The 23628-nt window shown below is 53.5% G+C and overlaps 1 protein-coding gene across 1 annotated transcript in view; it reads left to right on the forward strand.

Moving 5' to 3' along the window:
- zmiz1a (zinc finger, MIZ-type containing 1a) overlaps positions 1-23628 on the forward strand; it is an 82609-nt gene that overhangs the window by 25303 nt on the left and 33678 nt on the right. The window contains exon 3 of the mRNA XM_084709984.1: positions 3129-3198. The gene's annotated coding sequence lies outside the window, so the exon portion shown is untranslated. The remainder of the gene's footprint in view (positions 1-3128; positions 3199-23628) is intronic.

The following is a 23628-nucleotide window of genomic DNA, read 5'->3' on the forward strand; positions in this document are numbered from 1 at the left end:
GGAGTTGCGTTTGAAGTGACGACCACTTCTCACTGTAACCACTGAGACGGTGATGAACCACGACTTGCTGCGCATGTTATTCCCGAGGGAATTTGAGTTGTCACACATTTTAGAGGACGTGATTGTATTTCAGACATTGACATACGGCGCTCTGCGTCTCTTTTTTCGGAGTTTCTTTTTGTCTTTCGTTCTTTTTTCAAGCCAACAAGGGTGCTTGTCTGCATCTCTGTTTGTGTGTGTGTGTGTGTGTGGGGTCTCTTTTCCACTGTGAAGTAAACTGACAAAGGCGGATCTTTTCCCCGTGGAATAGCACAACAACGACAACATGTAAAGTCCCTCAGCAGCGCTCGGCTGCTCAAAGCGCCGAGAATTCACACGGAGGACTTGCAAATAGACATTTTTTTTTGTTGTTGTCTTTCTTACGTTTGTTTTTCTTTCCTCTGTTCCACTGAGTCTCTTCAGCTAATAGCCGCCTCTGTACTCTCTCTGACCTGTGTCTTGCTGAACCGTTTTCATGTCACTTTCACAGTCCCTGTGTGGATATGGAAGCGAGGCTAGTCATTTCTTTCTCTGTCTCTCCCTCCCTCCCTGCCCCTATCTCAGTTTTTCTGCCTCTCCCCCCCTCCCTCTCTCTCTCTCCCCCTCTCTCTAGCTGTCTCTCTCCCTCTAGCTCTCTCTCTAACCGACTCTGTCCCCCTGCTCCTGTTCTCTCTGTAGTCCTCACTTCCCCCGTCCTGTGATTAGTTACAGTGTTTCTCCTATATGGTGTGATGTCTGGGGCCTCCTGTGTCCTTGGAAAGCAGCCTAATAAGCTCCGACACACACCGCTGTCTCCGCTCTCCGCAGACCTATTCTCCTGTGTCACGCGGCACAAACCGGGGTAAACAAAGACTCACGCAATACACACCGACACGCGTGCACACGCACGCGTACACACAAAGAAGACGTGTGATGCGCCAAGCACCTAGCCTGCTAATAGACCCGGAGAGCTCTAGCGATGCTGGCTAGCTTACGTTGACCTTCCGCGTGCCAATCACAACAAATCTGCAGTGCCGATTTGAATACGGGAGAAGGGGGGAAAAAAAGAAATGGTGTAAATTGAAAGCAGAAATCCCCCCCCCCCCCCTCAGTGTGAGACGAGATGAGGCCCTGAATAAATTATTCATACCCAGCCGCCTCTCTCCTGCGTTATTCTCGCCTTCTGCCACGTTTAATGGCATCTGCGATGACGCCCTATGGAGATCAATCCAGGTGTGATGCTAAAAGTGTGTCCGTGTGTGGCCCAATCACCCCACACCCCTCGCATCCCATCATGCTGTGCGACGCGGAAACGACGCCTCAACAGGAGGAGGCGCCTGTCCTCCACAGAGGGCCCGACGTAAACAAACAAGCAACAAATCAATGCCTGCATTCCTCCGGCGGGGCCGATCATTCCGCGGCTGTCGTGGATGTATTTTCCGAGCCGTGAGGAAGTCCGCTGCCTCATGCCATCATGTATCAGTGCAGAGGATATGTCAATGGCACGGAGCTATTTACACCCCTCGCCCGAAACGATTTCAGTCCCTTTTGTCTGAGGGAGAGTTGCCCGGCCCTTAAACACGACACTACGACGACACTTTGGCAGACCCTCTTGGAGGGAACTGGACACAGGCTCGGCAACCTCCCAGGGGCGGTCGGCGCTGCCTGTTTGAATAGCAGACACCTTAAGCTCCAGCAGCAGCAGTGGCGTCCTGTGAGCGCGTGGGTGTTTGCGATGATGGAGAAAGTTTTGTTTGGGCACTCTCGGTCCACAGGAGAGTAAGAGGACTTTGTCACTGAGGTCTTTGAGATGCGTGCTAATGAGGTTGGATAATTCACTAGGAGAAAGCCTTGAATTTGACATGGTTTTGAATAGCTAATTAGACTAAGAGCTTGGACCAAAAAAAGAGCAGAGTCTTTAAGAAATAAAAGTAACCTCCCTCCCTGTAAAAAATCTTAATTATGATCATATAGCATAATGCCAATGCATGACTACCCTTAAGCAGCTCTAATGAGTGCTAGTTTGCCATGTTTCTTTTGTACTTGACTACGGCGCGCAGTATCCCAGTATTCAAGTGTGAAATTACAATATCAGATCACATTTAGTTAATTAAACCCATATGACGAATGTAATTTGACTCAAATATGGGGGAAATGAATAACTAATGGAGGCACACTTAGTTTCCCAGCATTGGTGTTAACAATAATTAAATGTGGGCCAATCTGTGGCCTGTGAAGATTCATACCTATCTTTTCCACATACCTGTCTTTTCCACCAGTCTACTGTGTGTGGAAGATCCATGCGTCGTTCACAGACATCGTAGCAGGATGTGAACGGACTGACTAGAATCTGCAACTCTCAGAGAACGGTGTAAAACATCGTCGCTCGCAAAGGAGCACATTGCCAGTCGACACATGGCTCCCCTATTAAGATACCTTGCAGATAGTGGTCCGTGACGGACAGAAGCTGGGCTGAAATATGTATCCGTGATTAGAGCCAAGAGAGTTCAAAGAGGCACAGTCTTCAAGTGGACGCGTTTCTAGAACCCGACAGAACCCAACCGCCGACATGCTCAATCTGCAGTGCGTACCGTTTCTCTGGTTCCCCAGTGTCACTGTGCACTAATGAGTCTCTCACTGGCTTGACGGAGGATCTAGGGAGGTTTGATGGAACATCGTGTCGCGATTGTCAATGCCGATGGAGATCTGCATTGATTGAGATCTGAATCGGTGTTCATCAAACGTAGACCTCTCATTTCCACGACATCCCACAGCACGTGTTCGCACAGTGCCGTGCGGCGCGCTCCGATTCACTTCCGGAGAGACTCAGTGAAATGGAGAGAGCTCCAGAACAAGAGGACGTGCCTTTACATTCATAGCAGATGCCGTTGCGAAGACAAACTGCCATTCTTAGGATCGTGCTTGTCGTTGTTTTTCTTTTAGGACGTGTCACGTGTATTATTTTAAACCTCCGTTAGTGCAAAGAGAATGCATGATCTCATCCATGACGAATGATCAGACCCCAAAAATGTGTTTGTGCCTTAAACAGATGATTACATTTTGTCAGAGACTCTAATGTGTTCCGTGCATGTTTTCTGCTCTAATTCCAGGCACATTCTTTGATTGATGAGGATAAGGAGCTTTGGGTAATACGAAACACAGGAATCTGCCCCTCCTCTGGTAAGACTCTAATTAATGTCATATACTGAGTCCTGTCTGCTCACTGGCTAATGCAGACAGTCCTTACATGGCTTTGTTAAACGGCCTCTAAAGTGAATACGTTGGGCAACACCGAAAGAGAAAAGAGCAACCCTGAGTCCTTTTCAATCGGAGCTGAATGACCACACGTACGGTATGAGGTCATGCACAGTGCCTGGTTGCTTGTATTTGGTGTTCTACCTCTCGAAACTGCTGTATTTCTTTGCTTCATGTCATCTCATTAGGGGACACGCTTGGTGTTATGGGGTTCTCGAGCTGTGAGAGATTGTTTCAGAAAGCGGTTGGGGGTCCTGGTGTGCGAAGCACAAACATTTTTCAGCCCGAACCGGGGCCGTTTGCCAGCAGGGCCTAGCTTTTTTTCAGCGCAACGTTAAACGAGCCGTTTTTGCGATGTCCCAGTATTTCGTCGTTGGCCACAAACACCTCCACGATGCCGCGGTATCTGGCACAACGCCTTCCATTGTTTCAGCAGGAGACTAAGGGCTGCCAGATGAACCTCAGTCAGGGTCATTGGTTGGTGGCTGTTGAATCAGAATCAGAATGGGCTTCATTCGCCATGTGCGTTGCCACAAATAAGGAATGCACTGTGGCAGGAAGGTGCATACGATAAACGTGTAAGAATCTTCCATATAAAAAGTTGGAAAAAGTACAACAGTCTAAATCATTCTAAAACAACACTATACAATGTAAGATATAACATATAAAATGAGACGCAAAAGAAGTGCAATATGACTGTTGATGGACTTACAAATAAGTTGACGACCGCCCAAGCGTGAGACAAAGCTGTTGCCTGTTGTGATACAGTAAGACTAGACCCAAGATGGCGGACGAGCACAAAGCCTCGTCTTTGTCACATCGCGCAGCATCTTTGTGGCCGATTTTGGAAGGACGTCGATTAGAGAGCTGCAACGGTGACCGTGCGCTCTTGGGCTATACGGCGCTCAGGATGGGCTTCTGAGACACCGTCCCCCAAAGACCGCAAACTCGACCGGCCCTGCGGTTCTGACGTGGAGGCAAACACCCCAACTCAGTCACAACTCAGCCACGGATCGGTCTCCATCAATACCGTGATCACTCCCCCAAGAGAGGGTCTATTATAATCTGTACCTGCCTGACCCCTCCACCACCCCCCAGACCCATGCCACCACCCTGACATCCTCATCCTTTTGATTTGAAGGTGTGTGACTGAGTGAAATTTCAAAGGCGCCGCGCGCGCGTTCATGCAAGGCCTCGCACTGCTGGAGGGGGGAGTCTTCTCGGTGGCATCTGCACATTCTGCAGTATGCTAATACGAGCGCTGCAAGAGCCAGATTGCAGAGGAAGAGAGGGAGCGCGGGGGGGGGGGGGGGGTAGGTAGGGCGAGGGGAAGGAAAAAGGGGGAAGAGAGAGGAGAGGAGTGGGGGAGACAGACGGAGGGTGGTGTAAATTATGGATGCAACCTGCGATTTCCAAGAGGGAAAAGACAGGAGAGGCAGAGAGAAACCTCAAGTCATGCATATCAGATTACGCATTTTCCCCCTGTTACCCCATTTTCTTATCATGGTCCTTGAGCAAACACGCACACAATCTGGCCTCTGTGTGTGTGCGTGGGCGCGCGCGCGAGCGTGCGTGTACAATCACATGAGCCAGGATGGCTGCACAGGAATGCCTTCTCTGGTATTTCCTGATGTTTCATAAACACTGCGTGCGTGCGTGTGTGTTTGTGTGTGTGCGTGTTGGATTTAATTCACTACTGCTACCATGCTTCCGAGGGAACAGCTTGTTTCTGTTTGCAGCTCAGGGTGGGGTTATGAACTTTGGACGTCACTTCTATTTGCCATTCCTCACATTGTAAAAATGTTTTGCGTTCTATTTCCAGCTCTCCCCAAACCTTTCCCTATGGTGGCGTTAAATGAAGGCAATATTGTATGGTGGACAGACTGAATGAATGCGAGGGCTGTCAGGTCTGAGTCTTCCCCCCCCCCCCCCCACTGTTAACCCCAAGATTTAGCCTGTTCAGGGCACAGTCCAACAGAGCAAGTTAGCATGCGAAAATGTTCGGATTAAAGGTATTTTGCCTCTTGTGTTCTGTCGGAAATATGCGAGGTGTACACTACAGGTCGGCGACTCGACGTCTGGTCCATAAGAGCCTGTTTGAATAATAGATCTATTCTTCAATGTGTTCTGTGTGGCTTTGCGTGCGTGGGTGGATAGTAGAGAGGGGGGGGGGGGGGGGGGGGGGGGGGGGGGCGGGTGATTTCTCTCCGTAGATGGAGGCAGGGGAGGGGGGGGGAGCTGGAAATAGCTCTGTCCCGCTTCTGGACTCCTCAGGTGGGCCTCCGTGTCAGCCTCACCTCCCCGAATGACAACACAGGATGCAGTCACAGTGAGGATGCAGTCACAGTGAGAGCCAAGCCCTCGTCATCCATCCAGTCGTGTTGAAGGACGGATCAGCTGAACAGGGAGGAAGCGAGAAAGAAGGGATTGTAGAATTTTTAAGCAAGGTTGAACTGAGGTAAAAATAAATAAATACATATATATATATATACATATATATATATATATATATATATATATATATATATATATATATATATACACACACAAGGGAGGAAGTTAAAAACCACAAGAGCCTGGAGCCGGAGCCGTGTAGCTGCCCTCAAACTAGTCTGTGTGTTAATGTGTAAAGTAGGTCATTGATTTGGAAGAGAGACAAAGATGTTGTCTCTGTGAAAAGCAGTGACAAAATTAAAAAGGTTTCTGACCCGGACACATCCCTGGCTTTGGTGTTCCTGCCGGGAGATTTGTTGATATGTTAAGTCAAAACCCTAATATAGCCAAATAACTGGTAAATGGAAGGTGCAAATTGTCCATCCAGTGACCACAGCGTTAGTAACCACAACCCGAGAGAGCAGACTAAATCAGACTAAATCAGATTACCAAACAAACAACTAAGAGGATTAATCCCTGATCTTTTTTTTTTTTTTTTTCTTCTATCTGCCGGACATTAAATCTGCAATCTATAAAATCCCTCCAAATGATTTTCTTTTTCATCCGCCATTTTGTGTTCTTGTGCTTTGGGTGGAGCTCAGATTGAAAGCTTCTCTCTGGTGCGGCTCACTGGCACTGCAATGCACATCCAGGAAATGGCCTGTTTTGTTTTTCAGACTTTCCAAATGGTCACTTACAAGACATTGCAATGGAGTGTTTTTGCATCCATCTTATCTTACCTGTGAATATAAGTGGGGGAATATCATGGCCTATTACCTTGACTGGGAGATTGTTGATATGTTCGTGCCTGTCTATAGTGAACACATGAAACATGAGAAGCCTGACTGTTATCCCTGCTCCTGTCTCTGATGGTGGCATGGATGGATTGCTATGGCGACTGATGTTCTCGTCAGTTGAGTCAACCAAGAAGATCGTCATGGACACCAGGTAACATAGGGAGTGATAGATCTCATGGTGCTTCCCTAAATTCACAGACTAGGGGGAGGTACAGTAGGGGCATCTGTGTGCTAGATGGCTTATGGTACATAAATAAATAAAGATATCCTATTGGGTTCATTCGGTTAGCATGTCACCAGGCTTACAAAGGGACAGTGCGTTCAAACGACAGCTTTACAGATTATTTCTTTCCAACCCGATATCACATGCGGACATCTGATCGTAATGCGTTGCTGCTCTGGTGTTGACTTCATGCACACATTGACCCCCCCCCCCCCCCCCACACACACACACACACACACACAAGCATACATAAGATCCTAGGGCAAGTCTCTTGCCATGGGGCCTGAATGACAGCGATAGTGATGTTTGTGGAAGGAGAGCAGAGCAGACACGCGGTACACAGGTCGCGTATCCTGGCCTGATTGGAGGGGCACCACAGTGGCTGTCCCCCCGGGGGCCCAGTACAGAGGCTGTGTCCCCCCGGGGGCCCAGTACAGAGGCTGTGTCCCCCCGGGGGCCCAGTACAGAGGCTGTCCCCCCCCGGGGGCCCAGTACAGAGGCTGTGTCCCCCCGGGGGCCCAGTACAGAGGCTGTGTCCCCCCGGGGGCCCAGTACAGAGGCTGTGTCCCCCCGGGGGCCCAGTACAGAGGCTGTCCCCCCCCGGGGGCCCAGTACAGAGGCTGTCCCCCCCGGGGGACCCGTACAGAGGCTGTGTCCCCCCGGGGGCCCAGTACAGAGGCTGTGTCCCCCTGGGAGCCCAGTACAGAGGCTGTGTCCCCGATAGCAGCGAGCGTGTGTCTGTCTCTCGATCAGCCAATTTGATACCAGGCGATTCATCTAGGGACTCCTGGCCTGCTAGCTCATTCACACCTAGGTTAACGGCGAGTAGAAAAAGGCTTTGCGCGCGAAGGATCTGACAATCTCTCCCTTGGATACTACTAGTGGCTAACAAGGCGGTCATGAACAGAGCTTCATCACATCATTGCTTTAACCCCCCCCCCCCCCCCCCCCCCCCCCCCCCGGCTGTTTTTCACTGATATACTGTATCTCTGATCGAGAGTAGGCTGCAGAGCAAATGCACTGTAGACACCCGTGTGTCTGAAATGTCACAGGGAGTATGATATTTCAAAATGTCACCGCCAGCATAGTAGCATTGGGGGCTGGAGCGTTACGGTATATAAGGACTCTGCGGATGTTTGTGTGAATCGAAAACGCGCGCGCGCGCGTGTGTGTGTGTAGGTGATAAGAATAAAGGGTATTCTGAGCCCATAAGAGCTGTCGTGGGAGTACAGCAGCGCAGTGGTTGCGTTGATTGGCGTCGTTTTGTCTGAGAGGTGAGAGAGGAAAGCAGTGTTGTCTAATGAAGTGTGTGTGTGTGCGCGTGTGCTCGTGTGCACGCTCGACCTTGACATGTACACATGTAGGAAGCTACTCATTATCAACAGTGGAAGGGGTTGGCTAGCTGGTTTGTGTACATAAGTGTGGGCTCACTTCATCCCTATACAGTATACAGTATCTCCCTGTTTCGCGGCGGCGTACGCAGTGGCATACTCAAACCCACCATGAACGTCACACACACACACACACACACAACCGGCACCAATTAAGCTCTTCAAATCTCTACGTGGGGGTCAGAGGTGGATGGAGGTCGAGATGAGATCATATTTGCTATATAGCTGCATTTAACTGAAGTAGTTGCCTGTATTCCTACCACCGTGTTTTCAAAGGGGGTCTTCAGCCCTTCATGTCATCAGCAATTTACCATGAGGTGTCAACTGGCTGGTAAACAGGATGACAATCAAACAGTTGGTGGATGAGTGCTTCTGTTGGAATGGAGAGATGGATGGACAGACAGAGGCAGATGAAAGGTTCGGCAGGCAGAAGAAGGGAGCAGAAAGCCAGGACAGACAGGACAGACAGGACAGACAGGACAGACAGGACAGACAGGACAGACAAGACAACAAGAACAGACAAGACAGACAAGACAGACAGGACAGACAGGACAGACAGGACAGACAAGACAACAAGGACAGACAAGACAGACAGGACAGACAGGACAGACAAGACAACAAGGACAGACAGGACAGACAGGACAGACAGGACAGACAGGACAGACAAGACAACAAGGACAGACAAGACAGACAGGACAGACAGGACAGACAGGACAGACAAGACAACAAGGACAGACAAGACAGACAGGACAGACAGGACAGACAAGACAACAAGAACAGACAAGACAGACAGGACAGACAAGACAGACAGGACAGACAGGACAGACAAGACAACAAGAACAGACAAGACAGACAAGACAGACAAGACAGACAGGACAGACAGGACAGACAGGACAACAAGGACAGACAGGACAGACAGGACAACAAGGACAGACATGACAGACAGGAAAGACAGGACAGACAGGACAGACAGGACAGACAGGACAACAAGGACAGACAGGACAGACAGGACAACAAGGACAAACAGGACAGACAGGACAGACAGGACAGACAGGACAGACAGGACAACAAGGACAGACAAGACAGACAGGACAGACAAGACAGACAGGACAGACAGGACAACAAGGACAGACAGGACAGACAGGACAGACAGGACAGACAAGACAACAAGAACAGACAAGACAGACAGGACAGACAGGACAGACAAGACAGACAGGACAGACAGGACAGACAGGACAGACAAGACAACAAGGACAGACAGGACAGACAAGACAACAAGAACAGACAAGACAGACAGGACAACAAGGACAGACAAGACAGACAGGACAGACATGACAACAAGGACAGACAGGACAACAAGGACAGACAGGACAGACAGGACAGACTTGTCTGTTAAACCAGCCTGCTCTACTCCACGTTCACGCAGTGAGACAAAAGGTTGCCCGAATCAGGAATTACGTCATTGGCAACAACTGCAGGCTGCACGCAGAGCATGTCTTGGAGCATACATGCTGTGTGTGTGCGCATGCGTGTGTGTGTGTGTGTGTATGTGTGTGTGAGAGAGAGAAGAAAAGATGACCTGATTGCTCAGCTGAGCAGATGTGACGGAAGAAGACCTCATCCTATGCCATCACTGCAGAAAACCGGAGTGTGCTAAGAAAGCTGTCAGATCTCTCTGTACCCCACCCAACCACCTGACCCCACCCACCCACCTGACCCCACCCAACCACCTGACCCCACCCACCCACCTGACCCCACCCAACCACCTGACCCCACCCAACCACCTGACCCCACCCACCCACCCACCTGACCCCACCCAACCACCTGACCCCACCCACCCACCTGACCCCACCCGCCCACCCACCTGACCCCCCCCCGCCCACCCACCTGACCCCACCCACCCACCTGACTCAACCCACCCACCTGACCCCACCCACCCACCTGACTCAACCCACCCACCCACTTGACCCCACCCACCCACCTGACCCCCCCCCCCCCCCAACCCACCCACCTGAACCCACCCACCCACCTGACTCAAGCCACCTGACCCCACCCACCCACCTGAGCCCACCCCTCCCTCGAAACATCCCCGCGTTGATCCAGCCCTCCACTCTCCGTCCCTACCCCCCACCCATCCACTGTGAGTAAAGCAGATTGGGAAATGAAAAATGATCTGCACTGAGATGTACTGAATTAGGTCCCAGAGATAGGGGTGGTGGGAACAGGGCAAATCCTGTTTGAAAGAGGGCTTATCCCCCATCAGCAGACCGGAGTGGACCTCCTCTGGGTGCAGGACTGTGTGGCCCCGGGCCACACCAGGTTCAACACAGCAGGCCACGGCATTAGGGCTTGCGAACAACCACAGGCCAGAATGGACGACTGTGTGTGAGGGGGTTGGGGTTTTACATTTACATGTAGTCATTTAGCAGACGCTCTTATCCAGAGCGACTTACAGTCAGTACAGGGACATTGTCCCCGAGGCAAGTAGGGTGAAGTGCCTTGCCCAAGGACACAACGTCATTTGGCACGGCCGGGAATCGAACTAACAACCTTCTGATTCATAGCCCGACTCCCTAACCGCTCAGCCGTCTGACCCCCCGGTTTTGGTGCCGTGGTGGTGTTGTTGGTAGGGGAGGCTGGCCTGTTCTCGAGTTGCTGGTTGCTCCCACTCCCAAGCCGTCCCTGCTTCGTTGCCATTACCATACCCCCACCCCCCCCGCCAAGAGGCCACCCCCTCCCCTCCCCTCCGTTCCGTGTCCAGGCCGGGACCCAGTGAATGGTCTGGGGCCCCTGGGGCCCTCACCTCTGGTGCCCCCCCCCCCCCCCCCCCCATGGCAGGTTGTATGGGGGGGCTTAATAACCAGGCTTGGAGTTGACCTCACTACTTTCACTTCTGACTACAAATCCCCTTTTGTGTCTTTTATCGGTGGAGGGAAAGAAAGGAAGATGGATTTGGAAACCCAGCGAGGGGGCTCGGCTGGGGGGTGGAGTCTCTTGGGGGCGGGGGGGTGGAGTCTCTTGGGGGCGGGGTGGGGGGGTGGAGTCTCTTGGGGGCGGGGTGGGGGGTGAAGTCTCTTGGGGGCGGGGCGGGGTGGAGGACGGGGGGTGGAGGACGGTGGAATAGGGGAGGGGTGAATGCAAACAGGAAAAGGAGGGGGGAGGGAGCGTGGAGCGATGGAGGGGTGTAACGTAGGTGGGTAGGTGGTATTGACGAGCTAGCCAACCGAAGGATTAGCGTAGCCACGAGGAGCCTGGAGCTGCTGTTCAACCACACTGGCATGACTTTTAATGAACTGCCGCTCACACACCACACACACACCACACACACACACACACAGTAGTGTAGGGTTAGCCCTAACACTATCTCCTATATCCTCAGCCTCTCTAACAGATAAACCCCTGTCCTATTTTGACTATTTAATCGAGGCATTTTCATTTTCAATCTTTCTCCTCTCTCTCTCTCTCTCTCTCTCTCTCTCTCTCTCTCTCTCTCTCTCTCTTTTTCTCTTTTTTTCTCTATTTTTCTCTCTCTTTCTCTCTCTCTCTCTCTCTCTCTCTCTCTCTCTCTTTTTCTCTTTTTTTTCTCTATTTTTCTCTCTCTTTCTCTCTCTCTCTCTCTCTCTCTCTCTCTCTCTTTCTCTCTCCTTCCTTCTTTCCTTCCTTCCTTCCCCCTGTCCTGTAGACAGAGGACTTCTGTGGACCATCTCACAGCAGCCAGGCAGCGAGGAGCGACGTGTGTGTCGGTTTGCCTGCTCGTGTGCGTCTGTGTCTGGCATTGGGTAACATGTGCAGGCTCTCAGATCATTAGCAGGCTCCTTCACTGAGTCTTTGTTCTGCGACCGGCTGCTCCTTGGAGCTGACATGCTGCATTTCACCGCTGTGGCACGCACACACACACACACACACACACGGATCCTGGACTGAAGACATACGTTACTGTTACTGCTCTGTCCTCCGCTGCGTTCTCCTTTTTTCTCCTCCTCTCCTGGTGACATGGTTCTGTTGTGGGTTTATCTTCATGTCCATCTCACAGTCACTGACAGAGATGGTACCGTTGTCATACAAAATAGTGTTTTTTTTTCCTAGTAGGGTGAGTTTTTTTCTTTTTTTTTTCGCGTGGAAGCTACCGCATCGAAATAACCGCGTGCGTGTCCTGTTGTCGGTGTGTTTTGTGCTGGAATGGAAACACAGAGTTTTAGATTTCACCCTGAGCCATCTGCTGGGGGTCGAAGGTCATACTGCTGAGGTGTGGTGCTGGAGGAGGTCTGGTCTGAACCACACACACTCGCACATGGAAACGCACACACACACACACACACACACACACAGTGAGTAGGGTAGGTTACAGAGGTTATTGCAAAATCAAATGTTTGTGTTTCAGAGGAGAAACAAACTGTAGCCTTACTAAAGTCATGGCTGTCTCTCCATCTTCATCTTTTTCTGTCTTTCTCCTCCTTTCCTTGCTGTCCTGTCCTCGACAGGGACAAGCTAATTTCCTGAATTTCCTTCTGTCTGTGTGTGTGTGTGTGCGCGTGTCCACATCTGTGTGTGTGTGTGTGCCTACCACTCTCCCCGTCAGACTTTGCACTGGATCTCTGCACTCTCACAACTGAAAATGTCACAACAGTCCCATTCCCAGGGGCTTGTGGGATAGAGCATGTCAGCGCGGCGACTGGAGTGTTTGCACCGTCCGGCACCTACACACCGCAGACACAGCTACTCATAAACTGCTTTAAGAATACGTCATCAAACCAAAACCAAAGCTTGTTCAGACCACAGCAAGCAGAAAACAGGAGTAAGGCCAACCAGAGTGTGCATGCCTCATTAAACATAATCAAGAGTTGAACCGGATTGATCCCTGATCTCGCCTATACATGGTTATGGTGTGTGTGTGCGTGTGTGCGTGTGTGTGTGTGTGTGTGCGTGTAGCACCTTGCTTACCAGACTTTCTGTCACCGTGTGATCAAAGGCAGTGAGCTTCCAGAGACAGCACGCAACCCCTCTTGTCATATTGGAACAGTTATCTGTGCACGCACACGCACAGCACGCTGGGTGGTGTCTGTGTCTGTGCGTCTGTGTCTGTGCGTCTGTGTCTGTGCGTCTGTGTCTGTGCGTCTGTGTGTGTGTGTCTGTGCGTCTGTGTCTGTGCGTGTGTGTCTGTGCGTCTGTGTCTGTGCGTCTGTGTCTGTGCGTCTGTGTCTGTGCGTGTGTGTCTGTGCGTCTGTGTCTGTGCGTCTGTGTCGGTGCGTCTGTGTCTGTGCGTGTGTGTCTGTGCGTTTGTGTCTGTGCGTCTGTGTCTGTGCGTCTGTGAGTCTGTGTCTGTGCGTCTGTGCGTCTGTGTTTTCCCAGTTCTCTCCCATAGGGGGGGGGGGGGGGACGACTGACACCCCGTGTAAACAGTGTAGGTGGTCAACTCCACCCCCCTCCCCTCCCACCCTGCCCAGAGGCTCTTGCTGCTTGTGCGCGTGTGCGTTAGCGCGTGAGCGTGTGTGCGTTAGCGCGTGAGCGCGGGTTAATAAGTCAGACGGGATAACCGGACAGGCCTAGTGTCCACTGCAGATGGCCTGTCCCTGCAGCAGCTCCCTCCCCCCCCCAGTCCTGCTGCTCCGCGTATCGACCTGCTCCCGGTGTGGAGAAACGCCTGCCCTGCAAACAAAATCAATGCCGTTTCTTTCTCTCTCTTTTTTTTTTTTCTTCCCCCCCCCCCCCCCCCCTCCTTCCTCCAACTGGCTCTCGTTATCTGCAATGAATACAAAGCACATACTGTCGAGCAGAGCAGGACACACACTCCCTCCCTCCCTCCCTTCCTCCCCCCTTCCTCCCTCCCTCCCCTCCCCCTCCCCTCCCCCTACGGTAGAGACTGAGCAGCCCACCTCGGGGGGGGGGGGAGATTCGGTGGGACCGGCGACGCGGCTTCAATTGAAACACGAAACGCAAACACGCGAGCAAGTACCGACACTCTCTTCCGCGTTCATTTCACACCGGGCGCTCAGCATCCCGAGTTTCCATTTAACAGGCCCAAAGTGCACAGTCCCTGCCTTCTGGCTGTTATTGGAAGAGTGTAATACTGCCTCGACTGTGTGCTCTACTTTGCTGGGCTCGTCCTGTGAATAGAGGGCGTGAATGGAATATGATCTGTGTTCCAGTGCCCGTCCATCGGCCCAGCCCCTCACTGTTTATTTAGCTAGTGGGCCGTCCACCTCGGTCCAGTCCAGGGATAAGATCAAGACCTATTTTCAGCATTACGCAAGTGTTCCCGAACTGCTCTCTCCCTCTCGCCGCCTCTTTCTCCCTTCCCCTTCCCCTCTCCCCTTTCTCTCTCTCTCTCTCTCTCTCTCTCTCTCTCTCTCTCTCTCTCTCTCTCTCTCTCTCTCTCTCTCTCTCTCTCTCTCTCTCTCTCTCTCTCTCTCTCTCTCTCGCTCCCTGCCCCTCTATCTCTATCTTGGTCTGACACACTCTCACTCCCCCCCCCCCCCCCCCTTATCTGTCGTTCACTGACCCCTCCTCCTCCTTCTCGCTCTCTCTCCCCCTCCCCGCCTCCCCCCCTCCCTCCCACCCAGGGTTTTGACAGGGATTACGAGAAGGCTAGATTAGCAGGGGTTGGACAGTGGGTCCGTCTGTCCGCCGTCAGAAAATAGATTTCATTTTGGCGTCGTCCAGATGCTTCTCCTCACCGCTTTGCGTCCGCGTCCCGGGATTGGTTCCCTGTCAGTCTCGGGGTGGGGGGGTGGGAGGGGGGTGGGGTCTTTTAGCGACTCACAGGGCTGCAGCCTCCGCTTGCTGTCACAGTCTGGCCGGCTCGCCCCGGCTGTTCCATCAACGCCTTGCTGCTTTCACACGTGAAAATGCGGCATGCGCGCAGGCCGCGGTTGGATAGGAACACGGCGCGCTCGTATCGCGAGACGTCTTATCGAGGACCAGGGAGAGCTGGGTACGGGGAGATAGGCCAGAGTTTGGCTCGTGTTGTTGGGAGTGGAGGAGTCATAAATTCAAGTCAAACCGTCCTCCATCCCACTTGTTCAATCTTTCCCCTCTCTTCCCTCTCTCTGTTCTGCTGCCCGTTGAAAACCCTCCTCTGTCCAGTGGAGGTATGGATGCTTTTGAAGCTTTGGTTAACACACACACACACACACACACACCAACTCAACCACACACACACACACCAACTCAACCACACACACCAACTCAACCACAAACAGTGAGTGCAAACGCACTCCGTGAGGTGTTTAACGTGTAATACTATTACAACGCGGCAAAGCCTAAGCATTTTACCCTCCGACAACAGGAAGCTGACTTGTATAGCGGGGTGCAGGCAGGGGCTTAACTGGACTTACATTTCTTAATTCACTTAACCTGCCGCCGCGTTACTCCCCAACCCTTGCTTCTTAAATATCTGATTCCTCTTGTTCTAGTGATAGCCCCCTCATGACCCGTCTGAGGTCAGAGGCGACCTCTGTCTGCTTTAAGGGTCTGAGGACTTGACTTCAGGCCTTCACCACAACCCTGTTGAGCGTGAAATGATTCAGGGTTCTGGAGGAGAGTGGATGTTCGTGTTCTGGGACGTTCCGGGTTGTTTAGCGATTTTGCCTCCTGTTATTCGAACGATGGTTGCACCGTTCTCCTTAGTTTTTTTGTTGTTGTTGTCTTTTTTAAGTCCATGCTTACTTGCTCATGCTCTCTCTTTCTCTCCCTTACTGTCTGTATCGCTCGCTCGCTCTTTCTCTCGCCATCGCGCTCAGTTTTTCTGTCTCTCAATGTGTTTCCGATCACGACACGTTTGAACGGTACGTTTTACTACAGCAGCGACAGACCGCGGGAAACGTGGGAGACCTGCGGTGACCTCAGTGACCTCAATTTGAGACGTGTAACAAAATGCACGCGGCGTATCGAGCGTAGAAAGGCCGTTCACCCGGGTTGGAGCACCTGGTTGGAGTCATTAGCAATAGCTCAAGCAATATAACCCCACCCCTGTGGCCCTCCCCAGCCTCACTCGCCCTCCCCAGCCTCACTCGCCCTCCCCAGCCTCACTCGCCCTCCCCAGCCTCACTCGCCCTCCCCAGCCCCACTCGCCCTCCCCAGCCTCACTCGCCCTCCCCAGCCTCACTCGCCCACCCCAGCCTCACTCGCCCTCCCCTGCCTCACTCGCCCTCCCCAGCCTCACTCGCCCTCCCCAGCCTCACTCGCCCTCCCCAGCCTCACCATAAAGCCCCCCCCCCCCATCCCACTCCTGTCTGTTGTCTTCACACTGGATGATCGGTAAACAGGCTTTTCTCTGGATTTCATGGAGTGTAGCCTTTTGATCTGCCAGGATTTGTGTGTGTGTGTGTGTGTGTGTTGGGGGTCAGGTTTTCGGTGTGCTGGGTCTTTTGTGTGTGCGCGCGCGTGTGCGTCTTTCCATGACATGGAGCTCTCTGCAGGTGGCCTGGGCTAATGTATCGGTGTGAAAGGCAGCATAAACACACTCTCTCCCTCTCTCTCACGCACACACACGCGCGCGCACGTGCAGAGACTAGGCGGAGAACACGGCGTGCACCATCATGTCGTCTGACACAAATGTGTCGGGAGATCAGAGAGGCTCGCTGTCGAGACTGCGCCCCGCCTCGCGCGGCACATCAAATATGGATGCGTGTGGGAAGCATCGGCATAACTGGAGTGCTTTAGAGCCCTCCCCTCCACCCCTCCCTCCGCCCCCAACCCCCCCCCCCATGCGGAGGTGCTCATCAAAGCTCTGTCGACACCTCGGCATGTTTGTACGTCCGCTCTCCCCCCCCCCCTTTGTGCGTTTGCCCTGTCACGCGCCTCGCGGTTTGGTATCGCCACTTCACTGCCATACGGGAGAGGGGGGTGGGGGGGTGGGGGGGTGGGGGGATATCTTCTGGCAGGAGAGCCGAGCTCTGTCGTCCCCGGTAGGTGTTTGCTAATTCAGACCAGCTTCATGAATAGTCTGATCTGGTTGTAATTAAGGAGGAGGCTGGCGGGGGGGGGGGGGGGGGGGGGAGGGGGGGAGGGGTGGAGAGAGACACCTCGGAGCTTGTCTCGCGTCGCCCTTTCGAATCAGCCCATCACACGGGCTCAGCCTCGCTCGGGGGCGTCTCGCAGGCGGAGCAGCCCCCCGCCCCCCCCCCCCCCGAGGAGGACGACGACTCTCTCTCTCAGGGACCACGCTGAAACACCCCACGACGTCACGGCCGTCCCATCGCAGCTCTCTCTCTCTCCCCTCTTGCATGACAAAGACCTATTAGGGCCCCCCGGTAAACACATGGCAAGAATGTCCGTTCCCCCGTAGGGAGGCGGTGCCTCTGCGTTTGGCTCGTGCGTTTTGGCTGCGCAGACGTGTCTCCGATATGACGTGCGCGCTCGCGTTCCGCACGCGCGCACACGCACACACCAGCGCAGTCTCTGGTGCTGGTGTTTACGGGGGCGCTGGGTGGAAAACATAAATTGGAGACAGAGTGTTCTCCGTCTGGAGGGCTTGGATGGGGTTTGGGCTCGGAAAGCTGGCTTTCCTCTCAGGAAGTGTTGTTCCTCACCGCCTCTCCGTAAACAGTGGAAAAGAGACCCAAAGAAAATGTCTCCGACTCACTATTTCCACTGTAAACACACATACACATGCACAGCCCTGTCGCTTTCTGTTTTTTTTCCGCCCTTTCCCCCCCCCCCCCTCCTCAGCCTCCCCCGGTCAGGGAGTTTGGAGGAGAGGAATGTTTGTTTGTTTTTTGGTCAGGGGTGGAGGGGAAAGGCTATCCTCCCAAACCCAACCCTAACCTTGGGTTTGACATTCATGACGCAACAGGCTAAAGGCCGCCGACTCTGGGTCACAGAGTGGGGTTTGTCTCATGGCCAGGGGGAAGCCCACTCATAATCCAGAGGTTGTGTGTGTGACCATGCCAAGCTGGCCCTCCAAAGGTCACAGCCTCAGAAGTGTGCCTCGTTTGTCGTTGCTTACACGGATGCCTACCCTGCCAGGGCAGGGTCTCACTGTTCCAATGTTCATTACACTTCATCATTTACTTGTTAGCCGGGAGATGAAAGTATTGTTTTTCTCAGGTTTAGACAGCGGAGTACATTGTTCTGCTCACCACGTCTGCAGGTATCTGGTACCAGGTTGTTTCGATGAAACCTTTTTTCCCCCCCTTCTTTCTTTCTGTGATGGATCCTCTGCACCGTTAGACAGCAGCGGCTTTCTGTGTGTTTCCCCCTGCACATGACCTGCACTGGCTTTGTTGGCAGATTCTCCTCTACTCTGTCACTCTACCTGCTCCCCTCTACCTGCTCTCTTCTACCTGCTCCCTCTACCTGCTCCCTCTACCTGCTCCCTCTACCTGCTCTCTTCTACCTGCTCCCTCTACCTGCTCCCTCTACCTGCTCTCTTCTACCTGCTCTCTTCTACCTGCTCCCTCTACCTGCTCTCTTCTACCTGCTCCCTCTACCTGCTCCCTCTACCTGCTCTCTTCTACCTTCTCCCCTCTACCTTCTCCCTCTACCTGCCCCCTCTACCTTTACCCTCTACCTTCTCCCTCTACCTGCCCCCTCTACCTTTACCCTCTACCTTCTCCCTCTACCTGCCCCCTCTACCTTTACCCTCTACCTGCTCCCCTCTACCTACTCCCCTCTACCTGCTCCCTTCTCCCTCTACCTGCTCTCTTCTCCCTCTACCTGCTCTCTTCTCCCTCTACCTGCTCCCTTCTCCCTCTACCTGCTCCCCTCTACCTGCTCCACTGCGATAGAGGGAGAAAGAAAAGCTGACTAAACCACCCACCTGGCTTACAAAGCATAACCCTCACCTGTGTGTGTGTGTGGCATGTGAGAGGGAGGGAGAAAGAGGGAGAGAGGGAGAGGGACCAATTTTTATTACATTTCCTCTGCAGTGAAAGACGAGACAAGATGGACACTCCATATCGCTCCTCCGCGCCAGAAAACTCATCTAAATGGAAAACACATTGTCTTCATTATTTTGTGAGGACTGAAAGACCGGCGTTGTCATGGTAACAGCCATCTGAGTGAGCGCGAGCGGGCAGCCGAGGGGCTGATGTTAAGGCCAGAGGAATGGAGAGAGAGAGAGAGAGTGAGAGAGAGCGAGAGCGAGAGCGAGAGGGAGAGAGAGGGAGGGAGAGGGAGAGGGGGTGGGTGGGTGAGGAGGAAAAGAGAGGAGAGGATTGAAAACAAATGGAGAGAGTGGGACGAAGGTAGAAATGTAGAAGAGAGGAGGAGATAGAAAAAGGGAAAAAGGAGGGATTTAAAGAGAGAGACAAAAATGCAAAGAGAGAGACAGCGAAAGAGAGGGAGGGAGAAAAAGAGCGAAGAGGGGGGGGGGGGGGGGTGGTAAGAGTTGAGAGTGCATTGGCAGAACAGTGTTTCCATTGGTGCCAGGCAGTGAAAACGAGCAGTTAGTAGCTCTCTGAGAGCAGTTCAGAGGCTTCATTAATTTCAAGGGTGCATGAGATGATACATTTAACATCTCAGAAAACCATACCCCAGTGTCCTGCCTTTGAACGCCCCAAGACCAGACCTGTGTTTGTGTGCGAGCGTGCGAGCATGCGCGAGCATGTCGCTACAAAGAAGCCATTAGGGCCTTGTTGTTTGGTGGGCACAGATGATCTAGGATCACATCTTTATCCACACACACAAACACACACACACACGCGCAAACAATCCTTCAGTCCTCATGGTAATACCCTCCTGAGCCTGGGTAGTGAACACAAGGCAAGCTGTCTTTACGAGGCAGTCCCTGAGAAGTGCCGCCGCACCAATTCATCTCATATTTACCCCAGCGAGGTCATACCACAGAAAATAAAGCCCAAGTGCCAGAGCTATCTAATCCAGTCAAATCCCTCTTCCTGTCGACTTCATTCTCCTTCCTCTCAGAGGCGGGGTAGGCTTTCCATGACACACTGTCAGTTTAACATCAACCCCAGGATTAGGAACATAACCACCCTCTCCAGAGAGACCTCTGATTGTTTATTTACGGGTGCGCGCGCGTGTGCGCGCGTGTGGCCTGCAGCGCTGACTGAGTCCCGACGCCGTGCTCAGAACATTGTTTTGACAGCCGCGAGTGATTAAAGAAATTCAAGTAATTGCTCATGTCATTGTCATGTAAATAGTGGCACTCATCCTACTCACTTAGCCACTCTCTCCGTCCCGGAAAGCCCCGGCGCATCCTTGGGTGTCGCCGTTCTGAAGCGTCCGTGTTGGATGGGTTTTAAGGCATTACCGGGCATTACCGCCATGTCGATTATTGATATCGGGAGAAGGGATCTACATGAAAGTGTGTGTGTAACGGCGCATGTCTGGGAGCCGAGCTCTCATTGGCTGTTCGGGGGCTCGTGGTCAGGGCTGGCTGAGTCGCCCGGCTGGCTGGTTGTGAGGCAGGCTGTGTGGCTGGTTGCCTTGGCTGGCTGGCTGGCTGTGAGGCAGGCTGTGTGGCTGGTTGCCTTGGCTGGCTGGCTGGTTGGCTGTAGATCTTGGCGATTCGTGTCACATTGTAATTGGTTTACCTGCTCCCTGTGTGTCTGTGTCTGAGAGGAGCAAAACAAATTACCCAGAGATGACCCTTCCCACACACACGCACACACACACACACACACACACACACACAGGCACCCCCTCCCCACTCCTTTCTCTTTCTCTCTCTCTCCTGCAGGACATGCATGTTCTGTGTCTGTGTTGACGATAAGCTGGAGGTTTGGCAGTGTCGCCGTGTATGCCCACCCTCCCTCTTTAAACACACACACACACACACATACACGCTCGCACACACACACGGATAGATGGACGCATGCACCACACATACAAATGATCTCTATTCATTAAAGCACTAAGGATATAGATGTTTTCCTCTTTCGTTCCCTCTCTCTCTCTCTCTCTCTCTCTCTCTCTCTCTCTCTCTCTCTCTCTCTCTCTCTCTCTCTCTCTCTCTCTCTCTCTCTCACCCTCCGCATTAAAACCACGAGTGTTGTGCAAACGGACACATGCGCCACACACACACAAAGGATCTCTACCGTAGCGCAGCGCCGCACTAAAGTGTCGTCGCTAGCTCCAGGTACGGCAGGTCGCTCAAACTCGCGGCGAAAAGCCTTGAGCGTGGTGCGCTGCCCTCCGCGCTGACCAGGCCGCGAGCAGACTGGGGGGGGAGGGGGGGGGGGGGTCGGAGTGGCGTCGTTACTCCATTAGGCTGTTCCATGTTCCCCACCGAGGACGTTTGGCATGCCGTAGTCACATTCACTGGCTGTCGGCACACACACTCACACGTGCACACACACTTTGGCCACTAGCCTACACCCCCCCCCCCCCCCCCCCCGCGCGCGCATAAGCCTCACCATCGAGGTTATCCGGTGGTTAACCGGGTTGTCGTCTTCACGAGCACTTCATGCCGTGACAGCATTGGTGGTACGGCCTCCCTCCCGCTCCGCTCGCTATCCAGCTATGAACTCGAAGCTCCGGTTCGGCCCGGGAACCTGGTGGGTCGGGCTGCTGAGGCACCGCAGAGCCCAGGCTTCTTCCCTGACCAGCGCCGAGCTCGCTGCGTGCTGAAGGGAAGCGGCTGTGGGTGGATCCAGCTCGGGGTCAGGAGGCCACAGTACACCTCTGGGCCCTGGTAATGTAGTTATGAGAGGCAGAGCAGAGCAGACACTCTGGCCCCAGAACTGGAAGGAGCTGTCTGGTGTCATTACCCTTGACGGCTTGCCAATGAAAAACACACACACACACACGTGCGCGCGCGCGGGCGCAGCGTTCGCGTTTGGCGCAATGAAGGAGAAATGCCGGGCGGGGGGGGGGGGGGGGGAGGGGGGTTTGTGCGTGGGCTACGTGCGTGTCCGTGTGTGCACCCGTACAGTTGTGCCTCCTGGTTGGACGGAGCGGTTTATTTGGCTCGTTAGATTGATCCTGTGGAAGATGAAACGAGGAGAGAGCAAACCGACACAGCAGGAGCCTGCACGCAGACGAAGGGGACGGGCCGTCGCCCGAGTGCCGACTTCGGAACCACTCCTGTCGGGAGATTCCTGCGCCTCCCGTTCGGCCACGCGCACAGCGCCCCGACGCCGTCTCCGAGAAGCCCCCCCCCCTCCCCCACATCCTGAAGCCCGGGCGGAACGAGACACGCGCTCCGTCCATCCCGGCCTCTCGCTCACACTTCTACTGCAGGGGGGAAGGGGGGTGATATGGCGGTGTTGGTTTGGGGGGGGGGGGGGGGGGCGATTGCATTGGGGTCAGCAGTTTTTGCGGGGGCGCTGAAACCGAAGGACGTGGAATTTCTCAGCTTACCCGCGCAGCGATGGCAGGCTGCGGAGGGCGAGCTCCCTGTCCAGCTGGAGCCGAGCCCACGAGGTTAGCTTTCCACCGAGCCGTCAGCGCGAGCCGTCCATCGCCCCCTCGCCCCCTCCTCCTGCTGCCCACGTGAGCGCGTTCAAGCCGGAGAGCCCCCCGTGTCTGCTGCTCTTCGTCCCGGCCGGCTCCGGGGAAACTACCCAACTTCCTCATCTGTTCACCAATGACCTGGTTTGGAGTGTCACCCACTCAATGGGTTGACAACACGAGCAACATTGGGCCTGTCTTGTGTTCCAGCCGAACAGCACGGTCGTCGTCTCGACAGAATCACATGAGTGGTGGAATCTTGCCTTTTCGTGACTGCGGAAAGTAGGGTGCCGGAGCACACGCAGTCTTCCTGCTCTGGTATTTATAGTCGAGAGACTGGAACATTCTATGGAATAAGGGATTCATTCAACGTCATGTGAGGCTCGGCTCAAGTCCTGTTCCAACTCATGAGTGACCTGATTTAGTAACTCGGGGACAGATACGGTCTGTCCCATTCATGAAGGTGCCAGCAAGGGCAGCTTAACAGACTCCTACACGGTCTTCTGGATTTGCGCCGATGCGCTCGCGCTCGCACTTGGATGCAAACGCACACAAATACAGGCACACGCAAATATACGGAGACGAACGCACACACTCTCACACACACAGACAAATACTCTGTCTCCCTCTCTCTCTCTCTCTCTTTCTCTCTCTCTCTTTTTCTCTTTTTCTCTCTCTCTCTCTCTCTCTCTCTCTCTCTCTGTCTCTCTCTCTCTCTCTGTCTCTCTCTCTCGCTCTCTCTCTGTCTCTCTCTCTGTCTCTCTCTCTCTCTCTCTCTCTCTCTCTCTCTCTCTCTCTCTCTCTCTCTCTCTCTCTCTCTCTCTCTCTCTCTCTCTGTCCATCCCCGGTTGACCTTTAGTCCCAGGTACATTCTGGCCTGTTATATGGCAGGTCGTGGTGGAATGAGCATTCTAGTCCCTGGATATCTGGTGGCACATATCTGTAATGCTCCACAGCGAGGCACCGTATTAATAGCGAGCCAGACGGCTCACACGGTCTCCTACAGCAGCTGTTTGCGTCGCGGTCCTGGGGTGTCACGTAACCGTCTAATGCGGTCGTCGCATTCGACGACAAGGTAAACAAACAGCGGCACGAGCGTTTCCGTCGGCCACACGAGTGACAGCACGGAGCCTGCGAAAGGGGGGAGGGGGGGGGGGGG

Source organism: Hypomesus nipponensis, chromosome 11 (genome assembly GCF_054491055.1).
Source record: "Hypomesus nipponensis isolate SF chromosome 11, ASM5449105v1, whole genome shotgun sequence".
Lineage (NCBI taxonomy): Eukaryota > Metazoa > Chordata > Actinopteri > Osmeriformes > Osmeridae > Hypomesus > Hypomesus nipponensis.